At 45.5% G+C, this 15,320-nt stretch overlaps 1 protein-coding gene across 2 annotated transcripts in view; it reads left to right on the plus strand.

The window, feature by feature from the left end:
• The window catches only part of Nap1 (Nucleosome assembly protein 1), a 34,169-nt gene continuing 18,849 nt past the window's right edge, over nucleotides 1-15,320 (plus strand). The window contains exon 1 of one of the 2 annotated variants that reach the window (XM_086555785.1): nucleotides 1-742. The gene's annotated coding sequence lies outside the window, so the exon portion shown is untranslated. The remainder of the gene's footprint in view (nucleotides 743-15,320) is intronic. The other variant, XM_086555786.1, reaches the window with a different exon arrangement.

Raw genomic sequence — 15,320 nt, forward strand, 5'->3', positions numbered from 1 at the left:
AGTAAAACCTCAGCTGGTGATCCTTAAGCTGTTGCACGGGGCTCTACCTGTTCTGCAGTTATGCTTTGAATTTGAATACGGAATGTGACTTGTGGTTGTCGTACATGCATGATATGTGCGAGATTTATCATAAACTTCGAAGGATAAGTGAAAGAGACGGATCTCATATGCAACAACCATGTGGATGATGTGCAGGATTCTTTGCATGATTTAGAGGAATCTTTCGGAGATTAACAGTATTAGTATGAGTTTCGTGAATGTTCGATGAGTGTGCCGTTCATTGAGGATCTGATATATGCAGCAGTTTAATTTGCAGGAGCAGAACGCCTCCCATTGCAACCGTGAAGGTCTGCGAAAGACAGGAGTCATGATTATGGCACCGAGCCGATTGCGTGCGTGTGGCGATTGCCGTGTCGCAGTGCCAGTCACGCAACGTCGCCGACAATGCAAGTATGTAGCAATTTTAGAGCCGCATCAATACTTATCATGTATCAAAAATAATGAACGGCACCAACTATACAGCAGCGGTGCAGTAATGATAGTTGTTGACGAATTGCTGTGACGAGGCACCATCATTCTTCACTGTCAGTAAACATGGGGATTAATCTACATCTTCACAAAATCAGTAGTGTCAGTCGTGAAGTCGCACCACCCGATCAGCAGTGTCAACCATTCAGCTGTGATCCGACTGACATGCGTGACAAGTAATCACCACAAGGACTCAAAGCATGGTAAGACTCGGGTAAGTTCTCGTTGGCAGACACGAACCATGCACTTGTGCGCGGGGAAGTACGTGCGTATGATGCCACTATCACTTACGCGTTAATTTTCTCTTTCCTTCCTTCCTTCTTCATTTCTTCTTTCTCTTCTACTTCTACTTGTTTATTTGTCCTCTCTTTCTCTCTCTTTGTATTCTCTCTCTCCTTTTTTGTCCTCTCTCTCTCTCTCCCTCTTTTTGTCTTCTCTCTCTCCCTCTTTTTGTCCTTTCTCTCTTTTTGTCCTCTCTCTCTCTCTCTTTGCCTTCTCTCCCCCTCTTTTTATCTTCTCTCTCTCTTCCTATTTTTGTCCTATCTCTCCCTCTTACTCTCACCTATTCATTATCTGCCTTCCCATTGCTTGTTCGTCTCTTTCTGCCAGTCATTTTCTGTATTGACTTCATGTACCTACATTTATGCCTTTTCACCTCCCCCCCCTTCCCGTTAACATATTAACGCTTAAACGCTCACTAGCATGCAAAGCTGTGTGAGTTCACCAAAATACCTGTAATGCGGCTGTTGAAGATAATTATACTAAATACTGAATTATACTAACAACGTTTATAGATAATGTATCGGTATTGCTACTTATTAATTAATGTTTTAATTCAATTTCGCAATGAAAATCACACAAATCCAACACGTGTTTACAACTGTACACAACCTTATTGGTATATTCTCAGTACTGTATATATATATTGTTACTCATAAATCACTGCTAGAGTTTAATCTGGCAAAGAATATAAAAGTCTCACACGTGGTCATCATTGCATGCAACCTGACCCGCTACAGGTAAAGCGGACCAATTATGGAAGCATGAAAGGTAACAATAAAATCATTTTCAGGAAATGAAACTATTTTTAGGAAAATATCAGTAAAGGAAACGTAATAGTGTGATAAAGGTAGTGATTAAAAGAAATATTCTTGATAAATACTGAATAGTAACGGAAAGTAAGTGACATTATTAGATGGAATAATGAGTGTTATTTTTGTAAATTCTACAACGGTCAGTAGACAGAAAAAATGATTAAGAAATTTTAAACATTCGAAATAATATGGGAAAAATCATGTACAATAGATGTACAGTGAAAGTACCACATGTACAGAGTTCAAGCTTTGTCATATTAATGTCCCATATTAAGCACAACGAAGGAAACCACGATCAATGTACACGGAAATGCTCAAAGAAAAGGGCGCTCTAATAACACAATTATCTTGATAGAAGTAAGCTTTTCACCTTTACTTGGTATCACTGTCTCGCTCATCACGCTGTCAACGCAAACGAATATGGTGTATAATCTGTACAGGAACACCGATGAGGCTCCGGATTCGCTTTTTACGATACACCGCAAAATTACTGGTATAAAGTTCGCACACGCATACGCACACACGCACGCACACGCACACACGCACACGCACACGCACACGCACACGCACACGCACACGCACACGCACACGCACACACACACACACACACACACATACGCACACGCACACGCACACGCACACACACACACACACACACACACACACACACACACACACACACACACACACACACACACACACACACACACACACACACACACACACACACATAGCTACTACTCTCACCTTCTTTGCCCATGCAGACTTACACACGCGCGCAATTAACTAAAGAAATCGAAATAAGAAAAAAAAAATAATGACGTATACGCCTAACTATCATCGCATCATTTTATATTTGCATTCGTGTTTTGTATATAAATAATTGTATGCCCGTAGTCCACGAATCTTATTTCTTTTGCAATTTGACATGATTTTTTTTTACAGAATTAGCGGAAAATAACTTTGAAATTATTTGGTATTTTTTCAGCAATCCTTTCATCATTCCAATAGAAAAGAAAAAAAATATGGAGATTTAGATATGCATCGGTTTTCATTGTCATATTGCGTAAAAGAAGAGTACGATTTTGTTTCGGTTAAAAAAACATCCAATGATAGACGAAATACAAAAGCGAAGAGAAAGGAAGTACACAAGAGAGAGAGCAAAAAGAAAAGAAAAGAAAAATACAAATAAAAAGACACCTTACAAAAGAGTTGACAAAACAACATTGTTTTAATGCTTGTTGATTTTAGGCTTGTTTACCTCTACTCTTGTCCTCGTTGATGTTTACATGAAAAATGAAATCGCCAGACAGAATTAATGATGAATAAGGGGAAATGGTCGTGGCGCTGCACGATTTATTGATTGCAAGTCATTGGATTTATTGGCAATTAGCTCGGAGACAACAGGCCGTAAATTGAAGTCTGAAAAGATGAAATGGTGGCAGACCTTTTTTCTGTATCTTCTTGTCTCTCTCACTCTCTCTCTCTCTCTCTTTCTCTCTCTCTCTCTTTCTCTCTCTCTCTCTCTCTCTCTCTCTCTCTCTCCCTCTCTCTCTCTCTCTCTCTCTCTCTCTCTCTCTCTCTCTCCCTCTCCTCCTCCCTCTCCCTCCCTCCCTCCCTCCCTCCCTCCCTCCCTCCCTCCCTCCCTCCCTCCCTCTCCCTCTCCCTCTCCCTCTCCCTCTCCTTCTCCCCCCTCTCTCTCTTCCCCCTCCCCCCGCCCCCTGTAAGAAGGTCTGTTTGGGATTCTACATGAATATTGGTAGCATGGTTTAGGGTGTGAAGAACATGGCCAAAACAGCTTTCTAGGTTTATTGCTTAAGCTTGAACAGTGGAATGTTAGATCGAGGGCTCCTCCTCCTCCGAAGAGCGAGGTGTTGCTCCTCTGCTCCCCGAGAGGAGACTCTCTACCACATTGTATGATTTGTGTCAGGATATGTGTGAATCACGTGTTTCTTGTGACATGTGACATTTGGAATGTGACGAGGGAAGTGTTGCATCAATACGTAGCTCTTACAAAGGGAAAGACAAAGCAGCGCTAGTATGTCTGACGTGACAGTAAGAGAGGGGTAAACAGATAGGTGAAGCAATGAGCGTACGAATATGTACGTATATATGTGTATGTGGTAGAATATATATAAAAAACTAGAATGACATGAAAGATACAAATTACATTGATGATTGCATATTATAGAATGCAATAGCAAAAGGATTCGTGTGCAAATGATATTCGATGGACATAATACTAATCATAACAGACATGATATATAAATACAAATGGTTATTGCAAGGTTACACCTCCCCCCCCCACTCTCTCTCTCTCTCTCCCCCTCCCTCCCTCCCCTCCCCTCTCTCCCTCTGCCACTCCCTTTCCCTCCCCCTCCCCCTCCCCCACCCCCTCCCCCTCCCCCCTCTTTCCTCTCTCCTGTTCCTAAATATAATTCATCGAGACCTGATTCCAAAAATAAATCAGCCAGACACGAATGCATCCCGAAAATTATCCACATCATTTTACGTAACAGATGTGAATAACGATGGTGGTAACGAAATATATTGATATTGATGGTAATGATGATGGTGATATTGATTGTAAATACGTTTATTTGTGTTGTTAATGCTATTGTTGTCTTTATCCTCCTCCTCCTCCTCATCATCATCATCATTATTATCATTATCATTACCATTACAATCATCATCATCATCATCATCATCATCATTATTATCATTACCATTACCATTACCATTGCCATTACCATTACAACCATCATCATCATCATCATTATCATTATCATTATCATTATCATTATTATTATAATTACCATTACCATTACCATTACCATTACCATTACAATCATCATCATCATCATCATCATCATCATCATCATCATCATCATCATCATCATCATCATCATCATCATCATCATCATCATCATCACCATCATCTTCATCTTCATCATATTTACCTCATCTTTACCATCACCATCTATACCAATACCAACAACAACAGAAGAAGAAGAAAATCCTACACCAACTCAATACATCAACGAAACCACCTTATCACTGACAAAAAAAAAAAAAAAAAAAAAAAAAAAAAACCGTTGAAAGCAGGACGCACAAGCACAGCATTGTTGAGTGAGGACAAGCAATGTGATCACATGGGAGATGCAAGAGGCGCTGCGTAACCAGGAGGAAAAATGCGCGGTGTTTACGATGGCGATGACACTCACACTCACACACACACACGTGGGGGCACTTGTGTTCTAGCTGGGGTGGGGTGGGGATGGGGAGGGATGGGAGGTGGTGAGGTGGGGGGGATGGGCGAGGTGGGGGTGAGAGGGGAGGGGATGGGGTGGATGGGTGAGGTGGGGTGAGAGGGGAGGGGATGGGTGAGGTGGGATGGGAGGGGAGGGGATGGGGAAGAGGGGTGAGAGGGGGGGAGGGGAGGGGGAAGAGGGGGGGTAAGAGGAGGGGAGGGGAGGGGATGGGGATGGGGTGGAGAGAGGGAGTGAAGGAGTGAGGAAAGAAAGAAAGGACGATGGGGGAGAGAGAGGATTGGGAGTGAGAGAAGGGAAGGGAAGGGCGAGGATTAGTAGGACAGCAGGAGGCATACGAAGCGTTCTGGGGGCACCTGCACCCTTACTGGGAAGGAGAGAACATGCGGGAGAGAAAGAAGGAAGGAAGGAGACATATAAGATGAAGAGAACAAAAGAAAGATGAGGAAGAAAAGGAAGAAAGGTCAGGGAGAGTAGGAGTGAGAAAGAATGTAAAGAGAGTAGGGGGGTGGAGGGAGGGGGAGGCAGGAAGGACCCAGGGGGCCTTTTAAGGGTGTTTGCATCGTACGATCCTTCTCTTTAACTCTAACTGGGGATGGTGGGAGGAGGAGAAGGAAAGAATGAAGGGGGGGATAAAAAGGGAAGGAGGGAGGAGGAAAGAGGTAGGGGGAAAAGGGGGGAAAGGAATGATTGAAGACGTGTGGAATATGGGAATGTGGAGAGGGAGATGAGAGGGGAAGAGGCATAAGGAGGAAAGGAGAGGGAAGGAAGGAGATTAGAGAATGGAGTGAGGGGGAAGGAGAGAATGGAGAAGGAGGTGAAGGAAGGAGGGAGAAAAGGAGGAAGGCGTGAGACGGGAGAGAAGAAGGAAGGAGAGAGGGGATATGGAGACTGGAGAGGGATGAGAGAGAGAAGTATATGGAAAGGAGAAAGGATAGGATAAGAGAGCGGAGACGGAGATGGAGAAGGAGATGGAGATGGAGATGGGGAAGGAGATGGACATAGAGATAGAGATAGAGATGGAGAGGAGAAAGAGAAGGAGATGGAAAAGGAGATGGAGAAGGAGATGGAGAAGGAGAGGGAGAGGGAGATGGAGAAGAAGATAGAGATGGAGATGGAGATGGAGATGGAGAGGAGAAAGAGAAGGAGATGGAAAAGGAGATGGAGAAGGAGATGGAAAAGGAGATGGAAAAGGAGATGGAGATGGAGAGGGAGAGGGAGATGGATATGGATATGGAGAAGGAGATGGAGAGGGAGATGGAGAAGGAGATGGAGAAGGAGATGGAGAAGGAGATGGAGAAGGAGATGGAGAAGGAGATGGAGAAGGAGATGGAGATGGAGATGGAGAAGGAGATGGAGAAGGAGATGGAGATGGAGATGGAGAAGGAGATGGAGAAGGAGATGGAGAAGGAGATGGAGATGGAGAAGGAGATGGAGAAGGAGAAGGAGGAGGAGATGGAGAAGGAGATGGAGGAGGAGGTGGAGGAGGAGAAGGAGGTGGAGATGGAGAAGGAGATGGAGAAGGAGATGGAGAAGGAGATGGAGAAGGAGATGGAGAAGGAGATGGAGAAGGAGATGGAGAAGGAGATGGAGAAGGAGATGGAGAAGGAGATGGAGAAGGAGATGGAGAAGGAGATGGAGAAGGAGATGGAGAAGGAGATGGAGAAGGAGATGGAGAAGGAGATGGAGAAGGAGAAGGAGAAGGAGATGGAGAAGGAGATGGAGAAGGAGATGGAGAAGGAGAAGAAGGAGATGGAGAAGGAGATGGAGAAGGAGATGGAGATGGAGATGGAGATGGAGATGGAGAAGGAGATGGAGAAGGAGATGGAGAAGGAGAAGAAGGAGATGGAGATGGAGATGGAGAAGGAGATGGAGAAGGAGATGGAGATGGAGAAGGAGATGGAGAAGGAGATGGAGAAGGAGAAGGAGAAGGAGATGGAGAAGGAGATGGAGAAGGAGATGGAGAAGGAGATGGATATAGAGATAGAGATAGAGATGGAGAAGGAGATAGAGATGGAGAGGAGAAAGAGAAGGAGATGGAGATGGAAAAGGAGATGGAGAAGGAGAGGGAGAGGGAGATGGAGAAGGAGAGGGAGATGGAGATGGAGAGGGAGATGGAGAGGGAGATGGAGAAGGAGAAGGAGAAGGAGATGGAGAAGGAGATGGAGAAGGAGATGGAGAAGGAGATGAAGGAGATGGAGAAGGAGATGGAGAAGGAGATGGAGAAGGAGATGGACAAGGACAAGGAGAAGGAGAAGGAGGAGATGGAGAAGGAGATGGAGAAGGAGATGGAGAAGGAGATGGAGAAGGAGATGGAGAAGGAGATGGAGAAGGAGATGGAGAAGGAGATGGAGAAGGAGATGGAGAAGGAGATGGAGAAGGAGATGGAGAAGGAGATGGAGAAGGAGATGGAGATGGAGATGGAGAAGGAGATGGAGAAGGAGGAGAAGGAGAGGGAGAAAGAGAGGGAGAAGGAGAGAGAGGTGGAGAGGGAGAAGGAGAGGGAGAAGGAGATGGAGAAGGAGATAGAGGAAGAGGGAGAAGGAGAGAGAGGTGGAGAGGGAGAAGGAGATGGAGAAGGAGATGGAGAAGGAGATGGAGAAGGAGATGGAGAAGGAGATGGAGAAGGAGATGGAGAAGGAGATGGAGGAAGAGGGAGAGAGAGGAGTGGATGAGAGATGAGTGAGAGAATGAAGAGAGAGAGAGAGAGGGAGGAGAGAGAGCGAGAGAGAGAGAGGAAGTGATGATAGAGAGATAGAGAGATAGAGAGAGGAGAGAAGGAGAGAGAGAGTGAGAGAGAGGGAGAGAGAGGGAGAGAGAGAGAGATTAGGGGAGAGAGAGAGAGCGGGAGAGTGAGAGGGATGAGAGAGAGAGGGAGAAGGAGAGAGAGAGAGAGAGAGAGAGAGAGAGAGAGAGAGAGAGAGAGAGAGAGAAAGAGAAAGAAAGAAAAAAAATGAAAGAAGAGAGAAAGAGAGAAAGGGAAAGAGAAACAATGCAACTTACAATAATCATTCTTAAACCCATTAAATTGACTGAATTCATGATAGTTTTGATTCCGGAAAGGAAATACATGTTGCTGACTATCTAAATTGATCCACAACATGTCATCGAATTCTGCAAGACAAATTTTCCACCTGTTCATTGCTCTTGATCACATGCGAGCGTTTTGACCCCCGTTGCAACACGAGAAGTTGCAAGCAGTCTTTCAAACGACGAAGGTGAACAATCTAATAGACACAAACACAAGCACAGGAACGGAAGCAAAAAGATTATATGAAATTCACTCGGTATTTGTGTTTGTCTTTTCGTTGTGGGTGTGTTTGATGTCATGAAGTGTGTAATTGAAGATGTTGAATCGTTAATTTTGATGGAAAAAGAAGATCGAACGTTTATTATTGTGATGGCGGTCAGCTGGGATGATGAGATGCGTTTTAAATTATATGCAAAAGAGATAGAATAATGTTATCAGTAATAATGAGAATGTTTATGATAATTATCAGTGGTAATAGTAAAAACAATAATGATAATACTAACAAAAGTAATGATAACAACAATTAATAATAATGATGATGATAATAATAATATTGACAATATTAGCAATGATAATGACACAAGCAATGATAAGATAAAGTAAATAATGACATAATAATGGAAAAAGTGACTATCATAGGACTATCTCTACTCATCGCACTACTCGAGACTGAAACGTGTTACACAAGACCCGAGTCCCTCCTCTTCGCGCGTCGATAAACTCAATAACAGAGTCAATGGCAGGGATCTGCTGAAGAGGTCAAACTTGCAATGACACTACAACACCATTAAGATATTTTAGGGGATCATTACCACACAGAAACAAACGTTCGAAGAGCTGCGAGACACGAACTCTACGTCGAAACCTGACCGGCGGAACGGGTACTACGACGCCAGGAATGCAGAGGCAGCGACCATAACCTTGCCGTAACAAGATCAAGAGCGTCCGTCGCTTTAACTGCGGACGTTCCATGGTGTAAAAGCGCATGAGACCTTATAAGGGACACACGCCATGAATAATCCCGTGGCCAACGGTATATGCTCGGAAACAGATCGTAGGAAAACGTAGCAGAGTGTAAATACAGTCAGTTTCGAGTTCGGTAAAGCGTAACGAAAATTACGTTGTTTTTTTTCTACAGAACGTCGACAGCCATTATCCTCGTAGGGGGCGGGGCTAGAACTCCGTAATGTTGAGGGTTAATTTTCAAACGCACGGTCAGCTTAGGGAGATTCCGTTCTCTTCATGAATAGGTGTGGGAAGTAGGTAGATAAAAGAAAGAGCAGATGAAGAAGAAAGGGAAAAGTGTATACAGTATTAACATCAAAAAAAGGAATGGGGAAGACAAAATCAAATGGAGAGAGGAAGCGCAAAGGAAATCAACAAAACAAAATAACCATTTGACTCTAGCCTAATAATACCAATAGAAACAAAACCGAAATGAAATTGCACAAGAAAGGTTGAAAGAGATCGAGCGTAAAGTGATAAAGAAAATGACTTCAAGCCCAAGAAATACTGCATCGTGAACTCTGAAAAATCTTTAACCTATAAAAGTTTAGAGTTAGACGAGCCTAAAGTTTCTTCCGTCTCGTAACATTTCTTTTTTTTTCCAATGCAGCATTAAGCAATGGATAATTTTAGCATAAATCAGATATACAAAAAGGATTCCATTACTAAAATTCGTGAATGTAAAGTCACCAATAAAGTGTTCGAAGTCATGCAAGTGGAAGAATGAAGCTAAGATTAAGATAGCAATGTCTTCTTCCATAATCTAGTGCAAACACTCTCTGTGAGTTGCATTTGCAAGAAGTTGGCCTCACGTAAGCTCATTAAATACATATGTACAAAATTAAAATGCAATACGCTCTTACTTGCTGATAGACCTATGAGTAGTCTAATTAACTGAATGGCTTTTATATTCCGTATATTACGGTCAAGTTTACGTTAATTAAGATAAAATTCACCAATAGAAAAGAGATTTGTTAAAACATTCCATATTTTTCGTGTTAACATTTCGTCTCGGCTGTATGGCCATCCACTTTCAAGTCAAACAACGAATTAAACTAAATAAGTTAACGATATTTTTCACACGTAGACGTAGCTTTCATGAAAAAACAAAAAAACAAAAACAGATCGTCATCCTGAGCGACGACCCCGTTGTAAACAAAATCGAAAAAGTAGTCAAGTAAAGGATCGAATTCTAAGTTTACGTCATCAGAGCATCTTCTGACCCAAAAACGATAGAGTAAAGAATTTTTTTTTATTTTTTTTACTCGGATTAGAAACGTCTTAAAGCTTTATATATTTTCCCTTTAAGAAGATGGTACATTTAATTTATTCCCATATATTAGGCTGACTTAATATGAGAGAGAGAGAGGGTTGTAGTAGATGGTAATCGTAATTATAAGACTATAAATCCACTGAAGAGGAAAAGAGGAAAAAAAAGGAGAGGGAGAGAGAGGGAGAGGGCAGTCGGTGCGACGGAGGACGAGGATATGGAGAGGAGAGATAGGGAGAGCGGAGAGGGGAGCGGGAAGAGATAGGAGGAAGAGAGTGAGAGATAGGGAGAGGGATAGGGTAGAGGGCGGGGGGGGAAAAGATGGTCTAGGGCGATTGTAAGGGAGCGAAGAGAGAGTAGAGCGTAGAGGGAGAAAGAAGGAGGAAGTGAGAGAGAGATAGGGAGAGGGAGCGGGAGAGGGAGATGGATAGGGGTGTTAAGAGGAGACGAGGAGGAGAGAGGGAGATGAGGGAGAGAGAGGGAGAAGCGAGGTAGGTGAGAGGGAGAGGTAGAGGACGAGGGAGAGGAGGAAGCGGGGAGAGGGGGACTGGGACGAGTAGGGAGAGGGAGAGGCAAGTGAGAGGGAGGATAGGGGCGGGAGAGGGAGAGGGTGAGAGGGAGAGGGAGAGGGAGAGATGAAGAGAGAGCGAGAGAAGGAGAGTGAGTCTGAGAGAGATGGAGAGGAGAGAGCGGAGAGAGAGAGAGAGAGAGGAGAGAAGAGAGAGCGAGAGGAGAGTGATGTAGGAAGGAGAGAAAGTAGAGACGAGAGACTAGAGCACGGATGAGTGGGGAGGGAAGGGGGAGGGGAGGGAGGGCGGAGAAGACAGAGTGAGAGAGAGAGTGGAATGAGAGAGAAGAGAGAGAGAGAGAGGAGATGGAGGAGATGAGAGAGCGGGAGGAGGGTGAGAGAGGAGAGAGAGAGAGAGAAGAGAATGGAGGAAGAGGGATGATAAGGGGGGGAGAGGGAGAAGGGGGGGGAGGGGAGAGGAAGGAGAGGGAGAAGAGCGAGAGAGAGGAAGAGAGGAGAGAGGACAGAGAGAGAAGGGGAGAGGACAGAGAGAGAGAGAGAGCGAGAGAGAGAGAGGAGAGGAGTAGGAGGGCGAGAGAGAGAGGAGAGGAGAGGGAGAGAAGGGAGGAGAGAGAGGATGAGAGTGGAGAGAGAGAGAGAGAGAGAGAGAGAGAGGAGGAAGAGGGAGAGAAAGGGAAGGAGAGGGAAAAGGGGGAGAGGGAGAAGGGGGAGAGGGAGAAGGGGGAGAGGGAGAAGAGGGAGAGGGAGAAGAGAGAGAGAGAGAGAGAGAGAGAAAGAGAGAGGGTTGTAGTAGATGGTAATCGTAATTATAAGACTGTAAATCCACTGAAGAGGGAGAGAGGAAAAGAGGGAGATGGAAAGGGAGAGGGAGAGAGAGGGAGAGGGAGAGGGAGGGTGAGAGAAAGAGAGAGAGAGAAAAGGGGGAGAGGAAGAAGGAGAAGGGGGAGAGGGAGAAGGAGAAGGGTGAGAAGGAGAAGGTGGAGGGAGAGGGAGAGGGAGAAGGAGAAGGAGAGGGAGAGGGAGAGGGAGAGAGAGAGAGAGAGCGAGAGCGAGAAAAAGACAGACCTAAAGACAGCAGCAGAGGCAGAGAAGAGGCGAAAGAGAGTCCCACCCACTCGCCAGAGAGGCAGAGAGAAGGCAAAAGAGAGTCCCACCCACTCGCCAGAGAGGCAGAGAGAAGGCAAAAGAGAGTCCCACCCACTCGCCAGAGAGGCAGAGAGAAGGCAAAAGAAAGTCCCACCCACTCGCCAGAGAGGCAGAGAAGAGGCGAAAGAGAGTCCCACCCACTCGCCAGAGAGGCAGAGAAGAGGCGAAATAGAGTCCCACCCACTCGCCAGAGAGGCAGAGAGAAGGCAAAAGAGAGTCCCACCCACTCGCCAGAGAGGCAGAGAGAAGGCAAAAGAGAGTCCCACCCACTCGCCAGAGAGGCAGAGAGAAGGCAAAAGAAAGGCCCACCCACTCGCCAGAGAGGCAGAGAAGAGGCGAAATAGAGTCCCACCCACTCGCCAGAGAGGCAGAGAAGAGGCGAAAGAGAGTCCCACCCACTCGCCAGAGAGGCAGAGAAGAGGCGAAAGAGAGTCCCACCCACTCGCCAGAGAGGCAGAGAGAAGGCAAAAGAAAGTCCCACCCACTCGCCAGAGAGGCAGAGAAGAGGCGAAAGAGAGTCCCACCCACTCGCCAGAGAGGCAGAGAAGAGGCGAAATAGAGTACCACCCACTCGCCAGAGAGGCAGAGAAGAGGCAAAAGAAAGTCCCACCCACTCGCCAGAGAGGCAGAGAGGAGGCGAAAGAAAGTCCCACCCACTCGCCAGAGAGGCAGAGAAGAGGCGAAAGAAAGTCCCACCCACTCGCCAGAGAGGCAGAGAGAAGGCGAAAGAAAGTCCCACCCACTCGCCAGAGAGGCAGAGAAGAGGCGAAAGAAAGTCCCACCCACTCGCCAGAGAGGCAGAGAGAAGGCGAAAGAAAGTCCCACCCACTCGCCAGAGAGGCAGAGAAGAGGCGAAAGAGAGTCCCACCCACTCGCCAGAGAGGCAGAGAAGAGGCAAAAGAAAGTCCCACCCACTCGCCAGAGAGGCAGAGAAGAGGCAAAAGAAAGTCCCACCCACTCGCCAGAGAGGCAGAGAAGAGGCAAAAGAAAGTCCCACCCACTCGCCAGAGAGGCAGAGAAGAGGCAAAAGAAAGTCCCACCCACTCGCCAGAGAGGCAGAGAAGAGGCGAAAGAAAGTCCCACCCACTCGCGCTCGCCAGAGAGGCAGAGAAGAGGCAAAAGAAAGTCCCACCCACTCGCCAGAGAGGCAGAGAAGAGGCAAAAGAAAGTCCCACCCACTCGCCAGAGAGGCAGAGAGAAGGCGAAAGAAAGTCCCACCCACTCGCCAGAGAGGCAGAGAGAAGGCAAAAGAAAGTCCCACCCACTCGCCAGAGAGGCAGAGAAGAGGCGAAAGAAAGTCCCACCCACTCGCCAGAGAGGCAGAGAGAAGGCAAAAGAAAGTCCCACCCACTCGCCAGAGAGGCAGAGAGAAGGCGAAAGAAAGTCCCACCCACTCGCCAGAGAGGCAGAGAAGAGGCGAAAGAAAGTCCCACCCACTCGCCAGAGAGGCAGAGAAGAGGCGAAAGAAAGTCCCACCCACTCGCCAGAGAGGCAGAAAGAAGGCAAAAGAAAGTCCCACCCACTCACCAGAGAGGCAGAGAAGAGGCGAAAGAAAGTCCCACCCACTCGCCCAGCCCCCAACTCACATCGTCAGGTGAATCTCTATGACGTCACAAGGTCGGCCGCGCCCATGTAGCCGAACGCATCATCCCATAACACGCCGTAACGTCACGCAACATGGCCATGAGGTGGAAGGCGAGTGCGGCACAGACATCGTTTGACCCCGGTGCCAAACATGCCATTTGAATAGTCCTGACTTCGGATTAAGTCAAGTATGGAAATCCTGCTATTTAAAGGCCTTGCAACCATGCTATTGTGGGGGGGATTTTGATGTATTTTTTTTATTTTGTTTTATTTATTTTACTTCGATTTTCTTATCATCGTGTTTTCTTTTTTTCCCCTTCCTTCCTCCCCTCCTTTGATTCCTCTTCCCATCTTTATAGTTTTATTCGTCCCTCATTCCTCCGCCCCTCCCCCCACACACCCTTTCTCTAGCCCTACCTTCGTTCTCCCTTGCCCCACCTTCCACATCTTTGCATATTATCCCTCACTCCTTCCCACTCCTCTTCTTCTTTCCCTCCCTATCCTTACCTTTATTCTTTCCCCCTTACCGTTCCTCGTGTTTTTCTTCTTGCCTTCATTCTTTCCTGTTTCCCACCTCCCTTCCCCCTTCCCCCTTCCCCGTCTCTATCTTCATTCTTCCCTCCCTCTCTCCTCCTCTCCTCCCTATCCCTCTCCCCTTCCTTACATTAAATCCTTAACCTTCCTCCCTCTACCTCCCTTCCTCTCTTCCCGTCCCTACCTTCATTTCCCCCTCCCTCCCTCCTCCTCTCCTCCCTACTTCACTCCCTTCTCCATTTCCATCTGTTCCACTGTTTTTTTCATTTCTTCTTCCTCTCTTTCTTCATCCTTCTCTTTACCACTCCGGGTCTCGCATTGCCTTGTCGATTTTTTTTGACATTTCAGCAAATAAAGGGGAGAATTGATGGCTGGTTATTTTATTGGTTAGAAAAGAGTGAGAGAGGAGGGAGAGAAGAAAGGAAAGAGAAAGAAAGGTAAAATCGCGAAAAAAAAATAGGAATACAAATAGAAGTGTACTATGGGTAATCACCACGGGAGATGGAGGGAAGGAGGATACAGGCATAAATTTGTTACAAAAGGAATTGCTAAAAATACAGAGAATATATCTAAAAAAGAAAGAAAACTATATGCATAAGAGAAGCCGACAGTAACGCATTAAAAAACAACACGAACACCTAAACGCAATATCGAATAAGCCAAGATGACGAGAAGAAGAAAATCGAAAGAATGTAAACACCGGAGGAACGTTTAGGCTCCGACCAATATCCCGTAACATGAGTGCACGCGAACCAAAAAACCTTCGTAACATATCACACGCACCTTATATTCACTGCAAAGGGGAGCTAGGAGGGATAATAAGGGCTTTAAGGGGGAGAATCAAAGGGGTTATGATGAAGAAATGGAGCGAGAAGGAACGAAAAATTTGTCTTTGGTTATTTTTAGAGGCAGTTCGCTTGTAAAGTTGTGGAGCGGACATCGGATACCACATTGCGTACTGCGTTTGTCGGTTTGTTATTGGGAAGGCGGTTCGGCAATTATGTCTGGTGGAATTATCTTGTTTGTTTATCTTAGTCTTTGAATAGTTATTAGGTTGTCTGACAAAACCGTTTTGTCTGTGTGTCTATATGTAGTATGTGTGTCTTCTGCTTGTCTCTTGAAAATGTCTATACATATATATATGTGTATGCGTAAATATATATATATACATATATATATATATATATATATATGTGTATGTGTATATATATATATATATATATATATATATATATATATATATATATATATATATATATAATGAATGTATGAATGTTTGTATGTATGTATGTATGTATGTACGTATGTATGTATGCATGTATGCATGTAT

This window comes from Penaeus japonicus, unplaced genomic scaffold (assembly GCF_977035675.1).
Source record: "Penaeus japonicus unplaced genomic scaffold, GWHDUDI00000001_assembly GWHDUDI00000031, whole genome shotgun sequence".
Taxonomy (NCBI): domain Eukaryota; kingdom Metazoa; phylum Arthropoda; class Malacostraca; order Decapoda; family Penaeidae; genus Penaeus; species Penaeus japonicus.